Raw genomic sequence first — 6,453 nt, 5'->3', positions numbered from 1 at the left:
CGAAATCGGCGTATTTTGAAGTGCCCGCCGGCGACCGTCGCACGAGTACGGTAAACCGCGTCAGCCGGGGCGTAGTTCGGGACGCCGACGAAAAAGTGGGAAGCGCAACTCGGATCTTCGCCGTTTTTGCAGGAGTGAGTGGCGGCCCTCCTGCGAGACCAAGAAGCATCGATTCGTGCACGAATTCGGCGCCTTTCGACGTGATCGCCGGCGACCGTCGCTCGAGTAGGGCAAACCGCGTCTGCCGGGGCGGGCTTCGGGACGCCGATGCGAAAGTGGGAAACGCTGCTCGGATGTTCGCCGTTTTTGGCCGAGTGAGTGCTGGCACTCGGGCGAAGCCAAACGGGGCCGATTACGGCACGATATCGGCGTCTTTCGACGTGCCCGGCGGCGACCGTCGCACGAGTACGGTAAACCGCGTCAGCCCGGGCGGAGTTCGGGACGCCGATGCGAAAGTGGAGAACGCCGCTCGGATCTTCGCCGTTTTTGGAGGAGTGAGTGGCGGCACTCCGGAGAAGCCAAGGAGCGCCAATTAGCGCACGATATCGGCGTCTTTCGACGCGCTCGCCGGCGACCGTCGAACGAGTAGGGCAAACCGCGTCTGCCGGGGCGGGGTTTACGACGCCGACGCAAAAGTGGGAACCGCCGCTCGGATGTTGGCCGTTTTTGGCAGAGTGAGTGCTGGCACACCGGCGACGCGAAAGAGCGCGAAAGCGCCCACGAAAGTGGCGTATTTGGACGTGCTTGACGGCGACCGCTGCAGGAGTACGAAAAACCACGTCAGCCGGGGCGAGCGACCCACGGCGGTCTGGGTGCTTATCGCTGCTATTATAGGGGCACCCCGGCAGACGCAGAAAAAAAAAATTTTTTTTCGACCTTCTTTTTTGCTGGTCGAGCTCGGGTAACCCAGGTCGCAATGGGAGCCGCGCACGAAAGCGGCGTCGCGAGACGCGTTCGCGGTCGCTAGTCGCACGAGCTCGGCAACCGCGTCAGCCGGCGCGGAGTTCGGGATGCCGACGGCTAAGTGGGTACCGCTGCTCGGATGTTCGCCGTTTTTGGCCGAGTGAGTGCTGGCACTCCGGCGAAGCGAAACGGGGCCGATTCGGGCACGATATCGGCGTATTTCGACGTGCTCGCCGGCGACCGTCGCACGAGTACGGCAAAGCGCGTCTGCCGGGGCGAGGTTTGCGATGCCGACGAAAAAGTGGGAAGCGCCGCTCGGATCTTCGCCGTTTTTGCAGGAGTGAGTGGCGGCCCTCCTGCGAGACCAAGAAGCATCGACTCGCGCACGATATCGGTGTCTTTCGACGTGCCCGCCGGCCACCGCCGCACGAGTACGGCAAACCGCGTATGCCGGGGCGGGGTTGGCGACGCCGACGCAAAAGTGGGAACCGCCACTAGGATGTTCGCCGTTTTTGGCAGAGTGAGTGCTGGCACACCGGCGACGCGAAAGAGCGCGAAAGCGCCCACGAAAGTGGCGTATTTGGACGTGCTTGACGGCGACCGCTGCAGGAGTACGAAAAACCACGTCAGCCGGGGCGAGCGACCCACGGCGGTCTGGGTGCTTATCGCTGCTATTATAGGGGCACCCCGGCAGACGCAGAAAAAAAAAATTTTTTTTCGACCTTCTTTTTTGCTGGTCGAGCTCGGGTAACCCAGGTCGCAATGGGAGCCGCGCACGAAAGCGGCGTCGCGAGACGCGTTCGCGGTCGCTAGTCGCACGAGCTCGGCAACCGCGTCAGCCGGCGCGGAGTTCGGGATGCCGACGGCTAAGTGGGTACCGCTGCTCGGATGTTCGCCGTTTTTGGCCGAGTGAGTGCTGGCACTCCGGCGAAGCGAAACGGGGCCGATTCGGGCACGATATCGGCGTATTTCGACGTGCTCGCCGGCGACCGTCGCACGAGTACGGCAAAGCGCGTCTGCCGGGGCGAGGTTTGCGATGCCGACGAAAAAGTGGGAAGCGCCGCTCGGATCTTCGCCGTTTTTGCAGGAGTGAGTGGCGGCCCTCCTGCGAGACCAAGAAGCATCGACTCGCGCACGATATCGGTGTCTTTCGACGTGCCCGCCGGCCACCGCCGCACGAGTACGGCAAACCGCGTATGCCGGGGCGGGGTTGGCGACGCCGACGCAAAAGTGGGAACCGCCACTAGGATGTTCGCCGTTTTTGGCAGAGTGAGTGCTGGCACTCCGGCGAAGCGAAAGAGCGCGAATGCGCCCACGAAAGTGGCGTGTTTGGACGTGCTTGACGACGACCACCGCAGGAAAACGAAAAACCACGTCAGCCGGGGCGAGCGACCCATGGCGGTCTGGGTGCTTATCGCTGCTATTATAGGGGCACCCCGGCAGACGCAAAAAAAAAAAAAATTTTTTTCGACATTCTTTCTTGCTCGTCGACCTCGGGTGACCCAGGTCGCAGTGGGAGCCGCGCACGAAAGCGGCGTCGCGAGACGGCTTCGCGGTCGCTAGTCGCACGAGCTCGGCAACCGCGTCTGCCGGGGCGGAGTTCGGGACGCCGACGGCTAAGTGGGAACCGCCGCTCGGATGTTCGCCGTTTGTGGCCGAGTGAGTGCTGGCACTCCGGCGAAGCCAAACGGGGCCGATTCCGGCACGATATCGGCGTCTTTCTACGTGCTCGCCGGCGACCGTCGCACGAGTACGGCAAAGTGCGTCTGCCGGGGCGGGGTTTGCGACGCGTACGCAATAGTGAGAACCGTCGCTCGGATGTTCGTCGTCTTTCGCCGAGCCAGTGCTGGCACTCCGGCGAAGCCGAACGGAGCCGATTCGGGCACGATATCGGCGTCTTTCCACGTGCTCGCCGGCGACCGTCGCACGAGTACGGTAAACCGCGTCAGCCGGGGCGGAGTTCGGGACGCCGATGCGAAAGTGGGAAGCGCCGCTCGGATCTTCGCCGTTTTTGGAGGAGTCAGTGGCGGCACTCCGGTGAAGCCAAGGTGCGCCAATTCGCGCACGATATCGGCGTCTTTCGACGTGCCCGCCGGCCACCGTCGCACGAGTACGGCAAACCTCGTCTGCCGGGGCGGGGTTTGCGACGCCGACGCAAAAGTGGGAACCGCCGCTCGGATGTTCGCCGTTTTTGGCAGAGTGAGTGCTGGCACTCCGGCGAAGCGAAAGAGCGTGAATGCGCCCACGAAAGTAGCGTATTTGGACGTGCTTGACGGCGACCGCCGCAGGAGTACGAAAAACCACGTCAGCCGGGGCGAGCGACCCACGGCGGTCTGGGTGCTTATCGCTGCTATTATAGGGGCACCCCGGCAGACGCAGAAAGAAAAAAAAAAAAAAATGGGGACATGGCGTGCGTCACCGTGCGGCTTCGCAGCGTTGCCGAAGTCGCCGAGCCCTTCGACTGAGCCGAACGGCGGACAGGGAACGTTGGTCGGCCGTTCTAACCTGTCGGTGCCACGCCGAGACGTCGTTAAGGAAAACCGCGTCGTGGGCCTCTACGACGCCGTCGAGTCGTTGTACGTTTGGTGTCCAGCGTGTCGGCGGCGAGTAGCGGACACGTCGTTCACGACTTCGGTCTTTCGCAGTCGACGCGAACTTGCGGAGAGTCGTGGTGCCTCACGTTTTCGGCAGAAACCGCGGCGGAATTTTCCCGTGCGTGCGCGCACGACCTCGGTGCTGTGCCGTCAGCGTAGTGTTGCACAAACTCGTGGCCTACCCAAGGTGCGGTACGTTTGCGGCCGTATCCTCGGTGGGAATTTCGTGAGTAGGGTCGCAAATTCTACGACCTCGGCGGGTTTGAGAGCGACGTAGACTTGTGGCACGCTCAACGTGCCACACGTTTCGGGGCACACCCGCGGTGAAATTTTCTCGAGTACGCTCGTATTAGTGCCCAAGGAGGTCTGGGTACTTATCGCTGCTATTATGTGGGGGTTCTCGTGAGCGGCGTACGCGAAAGCGACCGGGTGTCTGATATGCGGCGGGCTTCGGCCTCGTCAAGCGTGTCCTCGGGTCTGCTCCAGGGGAATCCACGGCAGTCGTCTGCAGCCTCATCCGCTTGATGCGTTAGGGGCTGGTTGTCGGACGGTGCCGTTTTACCACGATATCGAGGTGTGTTCCGTGTCGTCCTCGGGCGATTCAGATGCGAAAGCGCCGAAGACGCGGGCGTGACCCGTCGTCTGGCGGCTTTGCAGTCTCGGCTCCGTTGCTAGTTCCGGCCGGTCCACCGACAGTGCAGCGGGCTTGGGCAACCCGCACGGCGCGACCGAGTCGATGCAACGAAAAAGAGCGAGCATGAACGTGCTTCTTGCCGCACGGCTCCCACTCGTCTTTCGGGAAGGTTGTGCCGTAGCGAGCTCGAACGCCGTCATCTCGGAGTGCAAAATAAGCGTGTTGGGGCGCCTGAAGGTGGCCTCCGCCGCACACAGACTGCGTCCGGCCCGCCGAAGGCGAGGACGGACGCGCAGTCGAACGATTACCTGGTTGATCCTGCCAGTAATCATATGCTTGTCTCAAAGATTAAGCCATGCATGTCTAAGTACATGCCGAAATAAGGCGAAACCGCGAATGGCTCATTAAATCAGTTATGGTTCCTTAGATCGTTTCTTCCTACTTGGATAACTGTGGCAATTCTAGAGCTAATACATGCAGTGAGCCTGGAGCCCTTTGGGTAACGGGTGCTTTTATTAGACCAAGATCGATCGGGTTTCGGCCCGTATTGTGTGGTGACTCTGGATAACTTTGTGCTGATCGCATGGCCACGAGCCGGCGACGTTTCTTTCAAGTGTCTGCCTTATCAACTTTCGATGGTAGGTTACTTGCTTACCATGGTTGTTACGGGTAACGGAGAATCAGGGTTCGATTCCGGAGAGGGAGCCTGAGAAACGGCTACCACATCCAAGGAAGGCAGCAGGCGCGCAAATTACCCACTCCCGGCACGGGGAGGTAGTGACGAAAAATAACAATACGGGACTCTTTTGAGGCCCCGTAATTGAAATGAGTACACTCTAAATCCTTTAACGAGGATCAATTGGAGGGCAAGTCTGGTGCCAGCAGCCGCGGTAATTCCAGCTCCAATAGCGTATACTAAAGCTGCTGCGGTTAAAAAGCTCGTAGTTGGATCTCAGTTCCAGACGAGTAGTGCATCTACCCGATGCGACGGCTCGGACTGAACATCATGCCGGTTCTTTCTTGGTGCACTTCATTGTGTGCCTCGAGATGGCCGGTGCTTTTACTTTGAAAAAATTAGAGTGCTCAACGCAGGCGAGTCGCCTGAATAAACTTGCATGGAATAATAGAACAAGACCTCGTTTCTGTTCTGTTGGTTTTTGGAATACGAGGTAATGATTAAGAGGGACGGACGGGGGCATTCGTATTGCGGCGCTAGAGGTGAAATTCTTGGACCGTCGCAAGACGAACTACTGCGAAAGCATTTGCCAAGAATGTTTTCATTGATCAAGAACGAAAGTCAGAGGTTCGAAGGCGATCAGATACCGCCCTAGTTCTGACCATAAACGATGCCAACCAGCGATCCGCCTGAGTTACTCAAATGACTCGGCGGGCAGCTTCCGGGAAACCAAAGTATTTGGGTTCCGGGGGAAGTATGGTTGCAAAGCTGAAACTTAAAGGAATTGACGGAAGGGCACCACCAGGAGTGGAGCCTGCGGCTTAATTTGACTCAACACGGGAAAACTTACCCGGCCCGGACACTGGGAGGATTGACAGATTGAGAGCTCTTTCTTGATTCGGTGGATGGTGGTGCATGGCCGTTCTTAGTTGGTGGAGCGATTTGTCTGGTTAATTCCGATAACGAACGAGACTCTAGCCTATTAAATAGGTGCGGGGTTCCCAGCACCTTACAACCTTCTTAGAGGGACAAGCGGCTCCTAGCCGCACGAAACAGAGCAATAACAGGTCTGTGATGCCCTTAGATGTCCGGGGCCGCACGCGCGCTACACTGAAGGAAGCAGCGTGTCTTTATCCCTGTCTGAAAAGACTGGGTAACCCGTGGAACTTCTTTCGTGATTGGGATAGGGGCTTGCAATTGTTCCCCTTGAACGAGGAATTCCCAGTAAGCGCGAGTCATAAGCTCGCGTTGATTACGTCCCTGCCCTTTGTACACACCGCCCGTCGCTACTACCGATTGAATGATTTAGTGAGGTCTTCGGACCGATGTCCGGCGCGGCCTTTCGGTTGCGCCGGTCTGTTGGAAAGATGACCAAACTTGATCATTTAGAGGAAGTAAAAGTCGTAACAAGGTTTCCGTAGGTGAACCTGCGGAAGGATCATTAACGGATTGTGAAGGGTGAGCGCCTCAGCTGCGTCTGCGCCCGACACTTTCTGCCGCTGACCCCGTTTGGACGCGGGGTCGGCTTTTCCCCACGGGGCTGCCTGAATGTGGAGCGGCACCCCGTGACAAATTGTTGCGCCCAGCGGACGCCAACACCGCGACCTTGGACGGTCGGCCAGGTGGCGGACGCGGGTACAAACGGC

The 6,453-nt window shown here is 59.2% G+C and overlaps 1 non-coding gene across 1 annotated transcript; it reads left to right on the top strand.

Moving 5' to 3' along the window:
* Window positions 1-4,436: 4,436 nt before the first annotated feature.
* Window positions 4,437-6,251, top strand: LOC142793037 (small subunit ribosomal RNA). Its single transcript, XR_012891395.1, has one exon. It is a non-coding gene; the product is annotated as a small subunit ribosomal RNA (ribosomal RNA).
* Window positions 6,252-6,453: the final 202 nt, after the last annotated feature.

The sequence above is a fragment of the Rhipicephalus microplus genome, unplaced genomic scaffold (genome assembly GCF_043290135.1).
Source record: "Rhipicephalus microplus isolate Deutch F79 unplaced genomic scaffold, USDA_Rmic scaffold_270, whole genome shotgun sequence".
In the NCBI taxonomy this organism is placed as follows: Eukaryota; Metazoa; Arthropoda; class Arachnida; order Ixodida; family Ixodidae; genus Rhipicephalus; species Rhipicephalus microplus.
This window is presented reverse-complemented; position numbering and strand designations above follow the sequence as displayed.